This window comes from Balaenoptera borealis, assembly GCF_965194805.1.
Source record: "Balaenoptera borealis genome assembly, chromosome: 2".
In the NCBI taxonomy this organism is placed as follows: domain Eukaryota; kingdom Metazoa; phylum Chordata; class Mammalia; order Artiodactyla; family Balaenopteridae; genus Balaenoptera; species Balaenoptera borealis.
In genome coordinates, this window is record NC_138867.1 from 157,498,392 (window position 1) to 157,517,071 (window position 18,680).

Sequence of the window (18,680 nt, forward strand, 5' to 3'; positions counted from 1 at the left end):
AATTCCCTGGCGGTACAGTGGTTAGCACTCCACGCTTCCACTGCAGGGGGCATGGGTTCGATCCCTGGTTGGGGAACTAAGATCCTGCATTCTATGTGGTGCAGCCAAAAATAAATAAAATAAAATAAAATGGACACAAGCCATGAGCAGATAGTTCCAGAAAAAGAGATGCAGAAGGAGCCTGAACATGTGAGAAGATGCTCATTTGTAATCATAGTAAGAGACAAGAAAATTCTAATTACACTGAGAGACTCTCCTCCTTCAGGTTGGCAAAAATCCAAAAATTTGATGGTACCCTCTGCTGAGAAGCGAAATTTGAATATGAATTGGACATTAGATGATATTATGGACGTATTCACTTTTTGGTGGTTGCTTAGGAGAACGTCTCCTTCCTAAGAGATGCACACTGAAGTATTTAGCGGTAAAAGGTCATGATGTTAGCAACTTCCTTGAAATGTTCAGAAGAAAATAAAAACAGCAGTAAATAAATTAAATATGGCACAACATGAACAATTGTCGGGTCTATGGGGTGGGTATAAGGGTGTCCATGGATGGCATTCTTCTTTCAACCTTTCCGTATGCCTGAAATTTTTCATAATAAAATGTGAGGTCCAGTCACACGGCCTCAAGGTGAACTCTGGGTGAAGTGGAAGCTGTCAGCGAAAGCAGCTAGCTCGGCTGAGACAGTAATAATTATTAACATGATCCAGCACTTACTGTGGGCACCGGGCACTATTTCAACAGCCAACTCATTAATCTTTACTGTCCTCGTTTACAGACGAGGAAACTGAGGCATCAGCAATCTGCTAAATCCACAGAGATTTGTACTCTCCCAGCTCTGCCGATTGATTTTAATCTGTGCCAGTGACTGAGAATTGCTAATCGGCTTTGAAGAAGCAGCCTTAAATCAAACTGTTATTAAATTGGACTAAGTTCTTTCACTCAAGTAAAAGGGTTCAGCCAAAGGGTTAGCAGGGATCTTTCTGATACATCTTATAAACACTGGCCATTTATAAGGGCTAATGTTCTGTTCTCTAATTTAGACTGGATACTTTCAGGCTCACTTAAGGAGAGAGAATGAGGAGATTATAATAAAGCAATTGCGCATTCAATCTAATGATTCACCTAGCAACCCGTCAATGGTAAGTTAGGGTATTCTTTAAATCAAGATGTGTTAATAAAAGAGAACTTACAATTGAAGCGAAGTTGAATGACTTTCAAAGTGTATTTAATGGTGTAGAGTGCTTGCATCAATTAAAATTAAAATGGTTCATGATTTAAAGGAAAATAGTGCAGCCCCACCCCAGTGCCCCAGTGTTCAAATCCCAGCTCTGCCAGTAACCTCAAAGGACGATGCCGGGGGCAAGTCACACGTCCTCCCTTGACCCCAATTTCCTCATCTCCAGAGTGGAGATGACTAGCGCCCTCCTCCAAAGCTCTCGGGAGGGTTAAGTGATTTGGATGCGCTGTCTGGAGGGCCATGCACGGTTTGAGACAAGCCCATTCGTGCTCTGGCAGAGCCACCCTGAGAGCCTGCGCCGATGGCTTGGTCCATGGGGCTCCACCTCCCTCGAGAGTCTAACTCACTTCTTTTTAAGGAGCGTCCACTCTGTGCCAAGCCTGTGCAGGACACTGGGGACAAGCAGATGAGGGACACATCGTCCCAGCCTGGGAGAGAGAGGAACACATAAATCATCTCGCCACTCAAGGAGACAGGAACAAGGGCAGAGGGTGACACCCAGCACAGGTGTGGGACACCAGAGGGGATCATGGGGAATGGACAGTATTTTTTAAAGGATAATATCTTCTTGGGGGTGCACAAAAATGGGAATGTACTTAATGCCACTGAACTCTACACTTACCAATGCTTAAGATGGTAAATTTTATGTTACGTGTATTTTTACTAAGAATATACATATATTGTATATGAAAATATATGTTTTAATGGGTAATATCTTCTTGGAGCCTGCAGCCCAGAGGATGTATTCTTTTTTTTTTAACATCTTTATTGGAGTATAATTGCTTTACAATGGTGTGTTAGTTTCCGCTTTATAACAAAGTGAATCAGTTATACGTATACATATGTTCCCATATGTCTTCCCTCTTGCGTCTCCCTCCCTCCCACCCTCCCTATCCCACCCCTCTAGGTGGTCACAAAGCACCAAGCTGATCTCCCTGTGCTATGCGGCTGCTTCCCACTAGCTACCTATTTTACGTTTGGTAGTGTATATACGTCCATGCCACTCTCTCACTTCGTCCCAGCTTACCCTTCCCCCTCCCCATATCCTGAAGTCCATTCTCTAGTAGGTCTGTGTCTTTATTCCCATCTTGCCCCTAGGTTCTTCATGACCTTTTTTTTAAAATTTTTTTAGATTCCATATATATGTGTTAGCATACGGTATTTGTTTTTCTCTTTCTGACTTACTTCACTCTGTATGACAGACTCTAGGTCCATCCACCTCACTACAAATAACTCAATTTCGTTTCTTTTTATGGCTGAGTAATATTCCATTGTATATATGTACCACATCTTCTTTATCCATTCATCTGTCGATGGACACTTAGGTTGCTTCCATGTCCTGGCTATTGTAAATAGAGCTGCAATGAACATTGTGGTACATGACTCTTTTTGAATTATGGTTTTCTCAGGGTATATGCCCAGTAGTGGGATTGCTGGGTCGTATGGTAGTTCTATTTTTAGTTTTTTAAGGAACTTCCATACTGTTCTCCATAGTGGCTGTACGGAGGATGTATTCTTACACTGGGTGTACAGATGAAGAAATGGAGACCCAGAGTAGGGGAGCAAACCTCCCACCCAGGGTGAGGGGGCTTCCTCAGGCCTATTTGATGGAGGTGGAAACCCACCCAGGGCTTGACTCTCAGGCCTTAAGTTCATTCTGCTGCAAAAACACAGAGCAGGACAGGGACCCAGGATTGTCTGACATCCAGCTGGGGGCTCTTTCCACTGCAACCTCCACCCACCTATGCTCAGACTGGGCTCCGGGATCACCCCCCCACCCCCACCCCCGGCTAACCCCAGTCCTAGTTCTGGGACAAGCTCCAGATAAGGGAGGGGGTGTAAAGAGATCCCGTTCCTTAACCCCATGCAAATAGGGAACGTATTTTCCTGGTTGCCAGGGGCAGAGTTGAGTCTCCAAAGGCAGGATCACCTCTAGCGGGTCTGCAGCTGGAGCAGTCACTGGGAGCCTACCTCTGTCCTCCCCATCTCCTGAGTGCCAGCATTTTCTATTCAGGTGAAATGAAGTGCAAACAAGCTTCAGGTAGACCCTTGTCGAGGTTGGCCCCTGTCTGGGTGTGGCTGAGCTGTTTAGGCAGGCACGGGTGTATATGAGCCTCCCCGGGGACCCCCACCTAGTGCCTCCTGAATGTCTTCCCATTTGCATGGAGCCCCTTCCCCTCCCAGCCAGGAAGGGTGGGGCAGGGGTCTGAGTGCCCCAGAGAACGCCCCTTCTGGACCCTCCTTCATCCAACCCTGGCTAAGCACCAGCTCAGGCCCTCCTTCCAGGCATATTATTTGTTCTTGGAACTCTCAGGACCATCTTGAGAGGGGAGAGGTATAAAGTCTGAGATGGTCAGTGCTGTGGAGAAATACAAAGCAAGAAAAAGGGTTAGGGGTGTGGGGTGTGAGGAGGGGTTCAATTTAAGTAGGGTGTTCCAAGAAGGCCTTGGCAAGAAGTTGACTTTTGAGTAAAGACCTAAGGAGGTGAGGGAGTGAGCCATGGAACAGCTGGGGGAAGAACAATTCAGGCAGACACCCCCAAACAGGAACAAGCCTCATGGGAACAAGAAACAGGCAAGAGGCATCCAGACTGGAAAGGAAGAAGTACACTGTCTTCATTCTCAGATGACATGATTCTATATGTAGGAAATCCTAAGGAATGTAAAAGAACATACTATGAGAACTAATAAACAAGTACAAGGTCACAGGATACAAGATCAATACACAGAAGTCAATTTTATTTCTACATAGCAAGCAATGAACAAGCCAAAAATGAAATTAAGAATATAATTCCATTCCTAATAGTTTCAAATAGAATAAAATACTTAGGAATAAATTTAACAAAAGAAATACGAGACTTGTACACTATTATAAAACTTCACTGAGGGAAATCAAACTCTAAATAAATGGAGAGACATTCCGTGTTCTTAGATTGGAAGACAATATTAAGATAGCAATACTCCCCAAACTGATCTATAGATTCAACATAATCCGTATCAAAATTCCAGCCGGCTTCTTTTTCCAGAAGTTGGCAAACTGATCCTAAAATTTATATTGTAATGAGAAACACCTAGAATAGCCGAAACGTTCTGGAAAAAGAAGAACGAAGTTGTAGGACCTTCAGTTCTTGATTTCTAGACTCACTATAAAGCTACAGTTGTCAAGACAGAGTGGGACTGGCATACAGGTCAATGGAACAGAATTGAGAGTCTAGAAATCAACCCTTACATTTACAGTCAATTGATTTTTGACAACAATGCCATGGCAGTTCATTGGAGGAAAGATAGTCTATTTAACAAATAGTGCTGGGACAATTAGCTATTCGTCTGCTTGCAAAAGGAAAAGCTTAGACCCTTACCTCACACCATATACAAAAATTAACTCAAAACAGATCATAGACTTAAATGTAAGAGCTAAAACTATACAACTCTTAAAAGAATACATAGGGAAAAAAATCTTCAAAACTTTTTGTCAGGCAAAGCTTTCTTAGCATGATTTATAAAATAAAAAATCAAACTGAAATTCATCAAGGTTCAAAACTTCTGTGCTTAAGAGCCACCATTAAGAAAATGAAAAGGTAAACAATAGACTTGGACAAAAGATTTGCAAAACCGAATCTCATAAAGGACTTGTATCCAGTATTTACAAAGAACTTCTACAGCTCAATAATAAGACAAACAACCCAATCAAAAGATGAGCAAACAATATGAACAGATATATCTCCAAAGAAGATATACCAATAGCTAACAAGCACATGAACAGCTGCTCAACGTCATTAGTCATTAAGGAAGTGCAAATGTCAAATGAGATCTATATCACACCTACTAGAATGATTATGATCAAAATGACATAATAGCAAATGTTAGCTAAGATGTGGAGAAACGGAACCCTCCTACATTGCAGGTGGGAACATAAAATGGGGCAGCATCTCTGGAAAATAGTTTGGTGGTTCCTCAAAAAGTTAAACTTACCATGTGATCCAGCAATTCCACTCCTAGGTATCCCCCCTGGAGAAACAAAAACATACGTCTACGCAAAGATGTGTGAGTCAGTGTTCACAGCAGCATTATTCATAATAGCCCCAAACTGGAAACAACCTAAATGTCCATCAACTGATTAATGAAATGCATAGGCAAAATGTGGTCAATCCATACACCAGAACTATACAGCAATACAAAGGAACAGACAAATGACAGGTGCTGCCATATGGATGAACCTCAAAGGTGTTATGGTAAGTGAAAGAAGCCAGACACAAGGGAGTACATAGTGTATGGTTCCACTTTATATAAAATGTCCAGAAAAGGCAAATTGATAGAGACAGTAGATTAGTGGTTGTGTAGGGCTGAGTGGGAACAGGGATTACCTGTAAATGGGCATGAGAAAGGGATCTGACTGGGGGACTATTTGAATGTTCTAAAATTGATTTATGGTGATGATTACACCACTTGGTAAAATTACCAAAAAAGCACTGAATTTTATACTTAAATGTTATGATATTTAAAATATACCTCAATAATTACTGGACTGAATGTCAGTATTATGACATAGTATGAGTGTGTTTCATGTTTGGTAATTGCAATCATTGTTGCTTTTGTTGTGGTCATCCATTTACAATGCTTGGTGTCAGTCTATTTATCTCTTGTAAAAATAAAATACAGTGTGTGTGTGTGAAAATAAAATAAAATAAAATAAAATATACCTCAATAAAGCTAATTTTTAAAAAAAAATGCTTCAGTTCAAGGTTCCGGTTGAGATTGAGTTTACACCTGACCCAGGAGCCCTTCCTGGTTGTGATAGGCTGGGATACATGCCACCCTTTGGCCATAGAGCACTGTGGGTCATAGTCCCATAGCACAGCCCCAGTGGAATATGAGTATTTGTTTACATATTGGGCTCTTCACTTCGATATAAGCTTCTTGAGGACAAGTGTTTATTCTCAGAATCCTAGAACAAAGCCCAGCTCATATGGGACTCAACACAGGCTTGCTAAAGTAATGGAAAAGTGTGATTGGAGGAATTCCCTGGTGGTCCAGTGGTTAGGACTCGGCGTTTTCACTGCCGTGACCCGGGGTTCAATCCCTGGTCAGGGAACTGAGATCCCGCAAGCCGCATGGTGAGGCCAAAAAAAAAAAAAAAAAAAGTGATTGGAAAGGCAGAGCCAAGCAGAAAGAGAATGTGATCCCATTAGTGAGGTCTTTCATCGAGACCTCCATGAGTGTGAGAATAATAACAAAGAAAGGGATAGCATGGACAAAGTACGATGTATTTCATACCATGCGATTTTATCCTGTCATTAAGAGAATGCTGGGCAAAAGGAAGCAAAGCCCATGTGTGTGTGAATGCAGTGTGGACACAACTTATTCTTTCTTTTAAAAAGTTGGCCGAGGATAGAAAGAGGAGAGAAGAGACAGGTCAATGAAAACCTTGGTTGGGGAGGCTGAGGTATCTGGATGATAAAATACGGAGAAAAGAAGGGAAGGAGAAGGAGGGGAGGGGAGGGAGATGCGGGGGGTGGGGGGGCAGGGGGAGGAATCAGGGTGGCCAGGGCTTCGCAGGCACTGAGTGGGGCAGGACCGAGGAGGCTGCGGGCAGAGCAGTGACCGGGAAGACGTGTGTCAGCAGGGTAATAATAGGACTCACTTCACTTGGTAGTGTGAGGATGAGATGAGCTCACAGAGCAAAGGTGCAGCACAGCGATGCATAGTAAGGACCAAACTCGCTAGTTAGTGTCCGGATCACTGTTTCATCCCCCTAATACCCCTGGCCCGGAGAGGTGAAGCACACGCTCACTGAGGTCACAGTTTTCCATCTCGTGACCTGCAGGGAGTCAGGCTAAGCAAGCGCCTGCCCTTCAGGGGAAGCCCCAGGGCTGGTGGTCAGCTGCTGGAGGGCAAGGGAGCCGGGCAATGAAGGGCAGGCGGAGTACAAAGTGACCGTGACCATGCCACCCACCAACTGAACTTCCTTGGCCTCTGAACCTCTGCTTCTCACCTGGGGATGGGAGAGTAGCAGTGACACCTCCTACAGGGGTCACTAAGGGGACAGAGTAAGGATCTCAGCCAGTGAGGCTCTCAGCCCAGGGCCTGGAGTCAGTGTCTCACAAACAGTGCCACCTATTCAGGGTCCTTTATTTGGCAGATGTTTACCGACAAGAACCACAGGCCACACCATCTGGGGGAATGCTAGGGACACAAGATGAACAAGACATACTTCTCTGGACCACACACAGACACACACACAGATATACACAGATACACACAGAGACACAAACACACACACGAGACACAATTACACAGACATGTACACACACAGATGCACACGTAGACACACGACACACAGACACGGACACACACACCATTAGTGTGCTCCATTAGTAAGCTTACCATTAGTAAGCTCCAAGTGTCAAAACACCAAATTCCAGAATGGGGGTAAGTGTTTATAAAATTCTTTCTGTGGAAGTGAACACAGGTAGGTGACCCGTGGGCTTACTTGCTCAAGGATAAGCTGGGGAGGCTCTTCACAGGACAGACCATCACTGGGTCCCTGCAAGCGGCATCTTCCAGTTCCTGATTGACAGCTTTCTTTCACTAACAGGCAGCAAAACCTCCAACGCGCCCAGGTCCTAGCCCTGGCAGAGTAACGGTCCTAAAGAGAAAGAGAAACATTATGACATTATGAGAAAATAAAGGGATATTTCTCTGACTTAAAAAAAAAAGTTTTGTTTTGTTTTTTCATTTTCCCAGGCAGAAAGCAGCACTGTCAGCTTTAAAAGCAGAGAGTCCTGTGGCCACATTAGCTCCCAGCCCACATGCCCCACAGTGGGCCAGCTCCTGCTCCCAGGTGCAGGGGGGAGCCCAGAGCAGGGTTCCCAGCCCTGGCTCCACACTGACCCCCCAGGTTCAAAACCCTGAGCCTGGGTCCTGTCCCCAGCATTGCCAGTGTAACTTGGGTCCTAACTCCAGCATTTCCAGTGTAACTTGCCTAGGGTGAGGCCTCGGCACTTGGACTTTAAAAATCTTCCCAAGGGTTCCAGTGTCCAGCCAGAGCTGAAAACTACTGACCTAACGGATTATCTTTAATGTCCAGTATCTGTTGTTGAGGGAAAAAAAACAATTGGCACATAGTAGATGCTCAGTATATGTTCATTCAAATGACATGCATATAGAGTGGCTTCCCTGCTTTTTTTTTTTTCAAATACAGAGTGTGTGTGTGTGTGTGTGTGTGTGTGTGTGTGTGTGTGTGTGTGTGTGTGTCTTGGGGCGGGGGCGGAAGGCTGTAATCAATCACACAGGACAGAGCTGGTGGGGCTCCAGCCAAACACATACAAGGCCCTTCTTGGAGGGGGCGGGGCACACTTTCACGTTTCAGAGTATGTGCTTCTCAAGCAGTGGCATTTTCCACTCCAAGCACGTGTCATTTTTTAAATTAATAATAAAGAAAAATAAAGAAGCCATGCATTGAGCTTCTTTCGCTTCCCTTTTCTTTACCTATTCAGGGGACAGGAAACACCCATAAACAGCCAGTGGGAAGGAAAGGTCAAGGTGAGGGCTGAGTCAGTGAGCCGAAGCCATCAGGGGCCGAGTTGCCTGGCTCAGCCCTCCAAAATCCCTTCAAAAGTCCCTGGGCCCCTTCCAGGCTGGCAGCCTGGACGCCACAGAGGGTCAGGGTAGACTGGGAGCAGCGAGTTAGTGGAGCAAGTCCTGCGGGCCGGGAAGGAGCCTGGGTCCTGGGCTTCCGAGCCAGCTGGCCCTCAGGAATCCAGTCTTGGGGCTCCACTGGGTCACGGCCCTGGGGCCAAGTCACCCTGGTGACCTCGCCCTGACACAGCCACCTGGCCCTGCCTCTGGGCATTTCAGAGAAAACTCCAGACGGGGAGAGTGGAGAGCCCACTGAGGGCCCTGTTATCTAACGAAGCCACTGCACGATGCTCTGTGAGGGCCCCAGAAGAAGCCCCCCTGCCGCTGCTGAGGGTACAGAGGTCAGGCTCAGGGTACCTGGGCGCTGGTCCTAAGCCACACAGGCCCCTGCATTTAAGGAGCCCAGAGCACCCTGCGGCCCCCAAAGGCAGGCTGTAGTCAATCCCCCACCCACACTGTCCCAGGGGCTCTGCCTGGTGGTCTCCCCCCTGCTAGACAGAGAGCAGAAGCCCTGGTAATGTCTGTGCCCTAAATGAGACACCCCCTACCCAGGAGACCTAAAGCACTGAGAAATCGCAGCCTCGACCCCAAGAATGCCAAGGTCACTTTACTTGTGTCCCCGCCTATAGGAGCAGGAACTGACATCACTGAGACACCTGCTTCATGCCTGCTGCTTAGAGAACTTAAGGCAGAACTTGCCTTCCGGGTGGCAGTGCTGTTATTTGCCCCATTTACAGACGAGAAAACTGAGGCTCCGAGTCATTTGGGCACGTGACTTGTGTCCCCACAAAAGGGGCAAAGCCAGGCTGAAACTCAAGACCCCTTGAGTCTTGAACAGGCCCTACAGTGCTCTCGGAGGACCTGAATGGTGACAGGGACAGAGGGCTTCCTTCCCAGCCCTGGCCACCTCGCCCCAGTCCTCGGCCTCAGGCATCTACCAGGAAGGCCAGGAAAAGGATCTGGATGGAGGCGGATCACAGCTGGCCTCAGCCTTGAAGACCGAGTGCGTGGGCTGAGCCAGGCTGGAGGCTGGGCCCCCGGAGAGCCAGCCTCTGGGCCAGGAGCCTGGCTGACCTCTGGCCCTCAGACCAGGACAAGTGTGTCCCTTCCCACCTCCCTCTTTCTTAGAAGTCCTCTCAGCCCTGCGCTTCCTGAAGTTTCCGCTGCGGTGCCAGCAACCTGCCTAACCCTTCATCTCCCGGGCCTCCCTTCCAGAACCCAGAGGGGAAGAGTCACTGGACGCAGGTGCCATAGGGTTCCAGGGGAAGAGAACACACATCTGGGACCCTCCAGGAATCCATCTCAGCTTCACCTATTACTCAGTGGCCTTAGAGACTTGGCCCCTCAGCGCCTCAGTTTCTTCAGCTGTCAATGCGGTTGACAGAGACAGCAGCTTTGCAGAGCACGCCGGCAGACGGAATAAGGGCAGGCTTTGACAGGGTACTGAGCACCTTTTCTGGGCCTGTCACTGTCATAACTGCTGGGGGTGCGTGTGCATTTCCTAATGAATTCTTCCCAACAACCCAGAAAGGCAGAAATTAATATTTTCCCCATTTTCCAGCCACGGGGCAGAGGCCCAGAGAGTGAAGGTAGTGGTCACAAGGTACGAGGTAGAATAATGCCATTTGCAGCAACATGCATGGACCTGCAGATTATCATACTAAGTGAAGTAAGTCAGACAGAGACAAATATATGACATTACTTATATGTGGAATCTAAAAAAAAAAGATACAAATGAACTTATTTACAAAATAGGAACAGACTCACAGACTTCTAAAACAAACATATGGTTACCAAAAGGGAAAGGTTGGGGGGAGGGTTAAATTAGGAGTTTATAGATAATCTACAAGGACCTACTGTATAGCACAGGGAGCTCTGCTCAATGTTCTGTAATAACCTATATGGGAAAAGAATCTGAAAAAGAATGGATGTATATATATATATATATATATATCTGAATCACTTTGCTGTACACCTGAAACCAACACAACATTGTAAATCAACTATACTCCAATATAAAATTAAAAAATTAAAAATTAAAAAAAAAAAATGAGATCCATGGTAGAGCTGGGAGGAGTTGAGCCAAGGCAGAGAGAGATTTCATTTTGCCTCCAATGAGTAATAATACTTAACTCTCAGGCTTCTCATGGACTTCTCATGACCCACACAGGGAGCAGACCTGGCCCATTCACTGTGTGCCCCAGCACCTAGTAGGGTGCCTGGCACAGAGTAGGTACTCTGGACGAAAGAAGGTTCTGGATGAACAGTGCAGATGTTTGGGACTCTGAAATGAGACACCCTCCATTTGCCAGCTCTGTCACTTCCCAGCTCTGTGACCTTACAGAATTGTCCCTCCTCTCAGAACCCCAGTCTCTTCAACACAAAATGCAATAATAATTATAACAATGCCATGAAAGGGTCACTGTGAGGATTAGAGGCACATAGAAGGGCCCCCTTCATCTGCAACTCTGTAAGTACTACCTTTATTATTGTTTTGAATTATTAACTTAAAACTTGGCATGTTATTAATTTGAAATGAGGAAATGCAAAGAGACTTTGAAAGGCACCACCCAGTGTCTCCAGCTGTGTTTTGATGCTGTTGATCTGCCTGAGGACACAGACAACAGGGGACCTTTCCCAGGTCAGGATGGAGGAGTGAGGTTGTCAGCTCGAGGGAGGGACTCATGGGGACATTTGGTGTTACCCTGTGAGCCAGCATGTGACGGGGCTGACCAAGCATCTGAGACACAGCCTGAGACCCGGACGGGGCCAGACTGGGAACAGGCCACCCGCTGGACCCTCATTCTAGAGCCCAAGCCTGACACTAGCCAGATTGGGGGTCTCAGGCGGGTCATAGACCCACTGTCTCATCCAGCTGAATGGACCTTTCAAGACCACCCCACTCACCCTGGCCTCATCGTTTCAATGAGAAAATGGAGGCCCCAGTGAGGGGCAGGGGGCTGGCCAAGGTGACCGTGAATCATTAAACGCAGAGTCGAGACCAGAATCCCTGCCTCTTGACCCCAGCTGCCCACATCCCTCGCCAGGCTGAATGTTCCCACTGAAGCCACCCTGCCTACTTCCGGTGCCCAGGAGGGCACAGACCATGAACAGGTTGATTTCTGCCCAGTCAAGGCCACATGCCTGGTGATGGCCAGCCCCAAGCCTGATCTTACTCTCACTCTCGCCTGCCCCAACTCAGGTCCTGACATGTGGTGGCACTTGGAAATACCTGCCAAGCAAATGAGACCCTGCTCAGTGCTGGGCCCAGGCTAGGACCCCTTGAGCCTTATAAGGCTACACATGAGTTGACCGTGAGATCTCAGAGGTGAAAACCATGTGAAGCAGTGAGAAGTGTGACATAGGTGTGAGTCATGGCACATGAGGGCTGTGTGGTGAGTCACAGGCTCTGGGCCACATGGCCTAGGTTGGAGTCCCCTCCACCATGCGCTAGCTGGGGGCCCTTGAACCAGTTTCTTAGCCTCTCTGTGCCTCGGTTTGCTGGGGTAAGAGAATACTCACCCCGCAGAAGATCCGTGAGATGCACACACTTGGCCAAAGGCCTGGCCCACAAGCAGCACTCAGCAAACCATCGCTATTGTTATTGTCTAGAATAGCTGTCTCTGAGCCATACACTTGCACACGCATACTGCTTCTGGATTGCTTCCCAAAGCAGGGCTGTCACCTTCCTTGACTCACTAGGACAGAACTTTCTGAAAAGGCATCGGCATTTCCCTGCTGCTACTGTTGATTCCCTCCGGTTCCTTCTGGAAGACAACAACTACCCTGAAGCCCTTCATTCCTGCCCTGGGCGGTCACACAGCAATTCCTAGAAAGAAACCAAGGCCCATGAGTGTCTTCACTCTAACTGGCCCCAGACTGCTGGGTGAATTGGGGTCCACCAAGAGCCCTGATAGAGGAAAATGAGCTTGCGGTGACCTCAGTCTGGGTGTTTCTCCCCCGTGGGTCTCCTCATCCTCTGTGGTCAAATAAAGGGTGATCTAAAATAAGATCGTGATCTCCCTCCGATGTCCCTTTGACGGCTAACGCTTTGTGGTTCTATTTTTTGTCTTCTCTGCTAATGGCATCATCTGCCCCCACAACAGCTCACATTGATTGAACACCTGCCATATGCCAGAAACTAAAGTCAGGGATGGATATAACGGCAACTAACAGTTATTGAATGCTGTCATCTGCCAGCCGTGAACGCTCTTCCGATGATCTCATTTAATCCTCTCAGCAACCTGACCGTCCCCACCAGAAGATGAGCAAGTAGGTTCCACATGATGAGATGGTCTCATTCAGCTGGGATCTGAACCCAAGAGCCAGGCTTGGAATCACTAGGTCATGCCCAAGTCCCTACAGCCCTGTGAGGTGGGAATTATTATCTCTGTTTTACTGATTTCAAACAAACAAACAAACAAACACCTGTGGCCCAGAAAGGGGAAGTGAGTCAGTCCGTGTCATACTGTTTGAAATGATGGCCTCTGAGGATATCCTGCTTCTACCTCCTTTTATCCTGATCATCTCAGCCAAGGCTTTAAAGAAACGTACTTGATGGGGAAAAAAAAAAAAAAAATAGATGTATCATATTTTTGTTTTTTTTTTAAAGAACAATGAAATCAAGAGAAACTGAAAAGAAGAAAAAGAAAAAAAAAAAAAAAGAAACGTGCTTGGACTTTGTGACTCTCATTTCCAACTCAGAATTCCTGTCCTGTTACTCTGGGCCTGCAGCTGAGCTCCAGATAACCGAGGGCCCAGCCTTTGGCAGGAGGTCTGACCTCCAGATAAGCAGAGCCCCAATGTGGAACGAAGACACGAGTCACAGAAGAAGCTCACATACCATCCGCTGCCCGGTTCCTTGTTGCAACTCGGGGAGGGGATTTATCCCACCAGGGCACGTCCTCCACGCTTCACATTCATCATCTTCTTTGTGGCCCATGACAATGTTGTCAGCTCAATATGACAATCTTTGTTTTGTAGGAAAGGGAGGTCATATGGTTTATCTAAACAGGGAACCAGTGACTAGTGAACCAGGCAAATTATATCGCCCAGGATACTTTTTAAAATTCCAGCAGATTGTGGAGGGTGGGTTATTTTTCCACTTTCGGGGAGAGGGTTTGGAGGTGGAGGCTGCAGGCCCCCCCCTCCCCGAGCCAGGCAGAGAAAGAGGTCGTGAGAAGCCGTGTGGCTGCAGCTTCAAATGCTCCTTCCCTGAGATTTATTCCCTTCAGTGGCCGCCACGGAACCCACGGCATCTTAGTTCCTCCTGTCAGTCCTCCCTTTATATACTCACCTTTCTGTCCCCAAGAGCCAAAAAAAGAAGAATTGATTGTTTGATTTCTGAAGGCCCAGGCACAGTGAAAACAGGGGCAGCCCTGAGGAGGGGTGGGTGACTCATTCCCTGACCAAGAGACGAGGCCAGCCAGAGCAGAGGGGACCTTGAGAAGACCTGGGCTTTTGTTCCCTTTGGGACCAAAATGAATCACCGATCCCACCAAGTCACACTGGCCAGTCCCAAACTTTCCCAGGTAGAACCAGCGCAAGCATCAAAAATGAATCAGGTGAGGCCCTATCAATGGGCACAAAGGCGAAGGCTGTGCTCTTCCTTACTCTTCACCTTCAACTCAGCCCTTGAAAGAGGCCAGACAAGACTTGGTGCTCCTTGGGGCAAAGTGGAAACCGGAACCAGAAAAGGAAGGTTGGCCACAATGCCTCTAAGGAGACCAGCCAGCAAGGTGGTGACCACCGGCTATGTGCTGGCTGTTTGGACACCATGCAAGTTTGCTCACTTGTTCACTCACTTGTTCGCTGACTTGGGCGGGCGGTCAGGAGCATTGATTGGACGTCCAGCAGCTGCCAGGCATTCTGCAGGTTATCCTTCCTCCAGACCCTGCAGAATGTGATGCTCGTGCACAGAGGAGGAATCCAAAGTACTGGCCAGGGTCGCCCAGCCAGGGATCCACTCCAGAGCCATCAGATGCTGGAGCCTTGCTTCTTTTGATCCTGTGTCTATGGAGACCTGGTCTTCATCAGTGGGCAAAGAATGCCCGTTTCACACGTCACCACCTGAGTTGGGCCAGGAGAGCCTGGAAAGCCCAAGACTTTTCTCAGCGAAGCAGCCTTGGTGATTTCAGAGGAAGAGCCTGCCCCAAGGAGCAGCAGAACCCCAGGCCTGTCCTCTGGGCCCTCCGCATTCCGGAGGCCAGATGTGTGAGCCTGACGTTATTCACCAAGTCGTGGCCTGGCTTCAGGCTGTGCTCTGCTGGTTTGTGACCCCCACTCCTCCACGCTTTCCTCCTCCCTTTCCTCAGCATGAAAAACTGAGTGGTGCTGGCAGCTGTTCCTCAGCATCTGGCGGAACATTCTGCCCCATAGCTGAGCGCCTCTCACTCCCCAGCCATCCCTGGGGATGGCCGGTGACTCATATTTCCATTTTCAATGCAGGGCCAGGGACCAGATCTTTCCATGACCACCAGGGCTGGCCATTTGGCGCTGGGATTAAGGACATGAGCTGTGACGTCAGACAGGCCTGAGTTCAAATCCTTCTTCTGCTGCTTGTGTGTGATTTCAGGCAACTAACTTACCCTCTCTGAGGCTGTTTCCCCATTTGTAAATGGAGATCACGGCTAACAACTCTGGTATCTTCTTTATTGAAAAAGTTTCTTCCCTTTTGCTCGCAACTCTAAAAAATGAACCATTCCCTCTACCAGTTTTCTTTTTTATATACTCACCATTCATAAGCCAAGGAGAGAGGAAGCTGATGTTTGGTTGCTTAAAAATGCAACGGTAATATTTATGTACTATTTACCATGTGCTAGGGATCTGTTATAAGGTGCTATCACCAACCCCATTTTATAGATAAGGAAACTAAGGCCCAGAGAGGTAAAGTAACTTGCCTAAGGTCACACAGCCAGTAAGTGGCAGAGCTGAGATTCACACCCAGGCTGTCTGGCTTCAGAATCCTGGCTCTTAATCATTATGCTGAGAAAAGTAAAGAAGATGAAACACATAGAGCATGTGGCATAGTGCCAGTCACATGGTGAATTCTGAATAAGTGTTTGCTAGTAGTATTATTACTACTATTGTTATTGCTTTGCCATCAACATGTTTGAGTCTCATTCTTGACCATGAGAAGAAGCGAGTGAGGGCTCCCTGCCCTTCCAGCCAAATCCAAGAAGCTCTTGAGTTAAAGATGGTCATTGGCCAACCCAAATGCGTGGGTCCCTTGGCATGCCAATTCAGTGATCCTGCTGTGTGGCCTTAAGCATTTGACTTCATGTCTCTGGGCCTCAGTTTCCTTACCTGTCAAGTGGGGATGCTCTGCTCTACCTTATCTTTGGGTTGGGAACAGGAGAGAGAGCACTAGGTGTGCATTGAGTGCTCTGTTAAATATTGGCAGGCTGTCAGCATACCCTCCAGCCCCGGCAGCCTGGCACCAGAGGCCTGTTATAACCACTGGGCTGTACTGCTTCCCCGGTGGAATGTTTTTGTATCAAAAGGCAAAGCTTGCAATTTGCTTCCCAAATCCCCAAACCAAACAGCCAGTGAAGTGCTAGTAACAGAAAACCCACCTGAGACAAAGTGTCCCTGTGAGGTTATAAGTGAAAGGCAGGGTACATGATTATCAGGAAACGACAAAAGAAAGCAGGGCTGACAATATTGATGACAGAACACAATTTGAAGTAAAAAGCATTCAACTGAATGGTAAGGGGATCCTTAACTCTCTTTTCCCCCATGTGCTACCCTCAATCGGCTTCTTATTTTTAATGTCCTTCCCAGACCTTTTCCGCCTCATCTAGTTCTTCCATTGTCACTTCATGGTCCAAAAGCCTGTCTTCTTCATATTCCTTGAGAGACGAGCCAGTGTCCTCCCGGCCTCCACTCTGCTGCTTGCATTCACTTCTTGGAGGCTGCTGCCTTGTTGAAATCTTTCCTGCCTTGTCCTCTTTGACCAGACAGAGCCACTGCGCCCCCCTCCTGCTATTCCTAAGGCCCCACCCTTGCCTGCTCTCAGGGCGGTAGGGAGCTCGTCTCCCAGAAGGAGTAGAGGGAGGGTGGGCACCCAAAGGACCTCCACCTAGTGTGTTGCTCACAGAGCCATCTACAGCACTAGCCTTTGAGTGAGTACAGACCCTGGCCAATAGTAGATACCCATTAAAGGTGGGTTGAGTGAGCTTAAACTGAACGCTTAGTCTGTAAGATGTTGTTAGTTTAACCTGAAAAAAGTGATGAGGAGGTCTTGTTTGGCAACATTGGTCCTGAGCTACAGAGAGAATTTTTTTTAATTTCCTATTGAAGATTTTCAACTAGAAAATATGTCCACTGGAATCTTCCAAGCCCATGCCTTTCTCTTACTTCCGTCAGCCAATGTGTATTGATTGTTTTTGCTACCAGGCTCTTGATGTTGTAAGAATGCAAAAATTGTGTAAAGCTTGGAGCAGCTAATTCTATAGAAGGGACAGGAAGCCTCCCAGCCATTGGTCAACATCTATGGAAAATCAGGTATTTATTGCAGATATTTATTGCGTACAATGCAATAGGGAACAAACGCTTCATGGAGCTTACAGTCTAGGGGGTGCGGTGACAGACATCACAGTAAGAGCCAGGCACCCCCCACACGAATAGCTACATTTCAAGACACTCCCTCTGCAGTTGGGCTGGGCTGGCTTAGCATCTTGGCTACTTACTTCATGTGACCTTGAGCAGGAGGCTTAATAAGCTCCCTGAGGCTCAGTTTCACTACATTTAAATGGAAATAATAATTACTTTCTTCCTAGGGTCATCATGAGAATAAGAAACAACTCAAACAGCTGACATATCATTTTTATTGTTATGATAAGGATGATGACAGTATAATAAATGCCGGATGAACGGTACAGAAAGAGCGGGGAGGGGAATACCTCTTCCTGGAGAGGGATGGTATGGGTGAGGATTTTCAGGAGAATGGGGTAGTTGGTGCTGAGTCTTAAAGGAGGGGTTGGATTTCTGTACAAGGAAGTGGCCAAGAGTGAATCAGTTCAAAAGTAGAAAAATGAATGATTCAGAAGGTCATTAAAATAAAACAGCTAAAGAATCTAAACCAAATGACTGGCTTCCTTAAAAATAAGACATTGCATTGCCAAGCTAAGAAAGCGTTAGTCAGGCGGGGGAGGAGGTTACTGGGAAATTTCACCCAGTTCAGCATTATTGAGAAGTTGTGGGTTCCTGGAGCCCTCAGTGGGTGTTGCACAACCCTGTGGGGTCAGGGTTACCCAAACTCTGGTCCAGGGACTGAGGGGGAAGTGTTTAGGACAGGATCGATGTTAGAAAAAAGAAAGAAGCTACTTGTAAAGGGGAACTGTCTCAACTCACAGACATGGAGAACAGACTTGTGGTTGCCAAGACGAGGGGTGGGCGGCAGGGGGGATGGACTGGGAGTTTGGGGTTAGCAGATGCAAACTATTACATATAGAATGGATGGACGACAAGGTCCTGCTGTATAGCACAGGGAACTATAGTCAATGTCCTGGGATAAACCATAATGAAAAAGAATGTAAAAAATAATGTATATACATGTATAACTGAGTCACTTTGCTGTACAGCAGAAATTAACACAACATTGTAAATCAACTATACTTCAATTAAAAAACAAAAGAAAAAGAAGAGCTGTCTCAAGAGAATGTGGTCAAATGTATTGGAGGAGTCTGGGCTGGGTCCACAGGCCAGCAAACCTTTGTTCCAGGAAACCAAGGCAGAGACGATACATATCCAGGGGTCTGGGTCTGATCCACAGGACAGACATATCCCATTCCTCTCCCCAG

General features: G+C 47.1%; 1 long non-coding RNA gene across 4 annotated transcripts; it reads right to left on the bottom strand.

The window, feature by feature from the left end:
• Positions 1-6: 6 nt before the first annotated feature.
• LOC309623740 lies at positions 7-18,211 on the bottom strand. Of its 4 annotated transcripts, none has more exons than XR_014241507.1 (5): positions 14,682-18,211; positions 12,400-13,430; positions 7,730-7,885; positions 5,212-5,247; positions 7-3,892 (listed from the first exon to the last, which is right to left on the bottom strand). It is a non-coding gene; the product is annotated as an uncharacterized lncRNA (long non-coding RNA). The 4 variants fall into 4 exon arrangements; XR_014241508.1 differs by lacking the exon at positions 14,682-18,211 and adding an exon at positions 14,174-14,674; XR_014241509.1 differs by lacking the exon at positions 14,682-18,211 and having other exon boundaries at positions 7-3,599; positions 3,717-3,892; positions 12,400-14,166.
• Between the last annotated feature and the right edge of the window lie 469 nt (positions 18,212-18,680).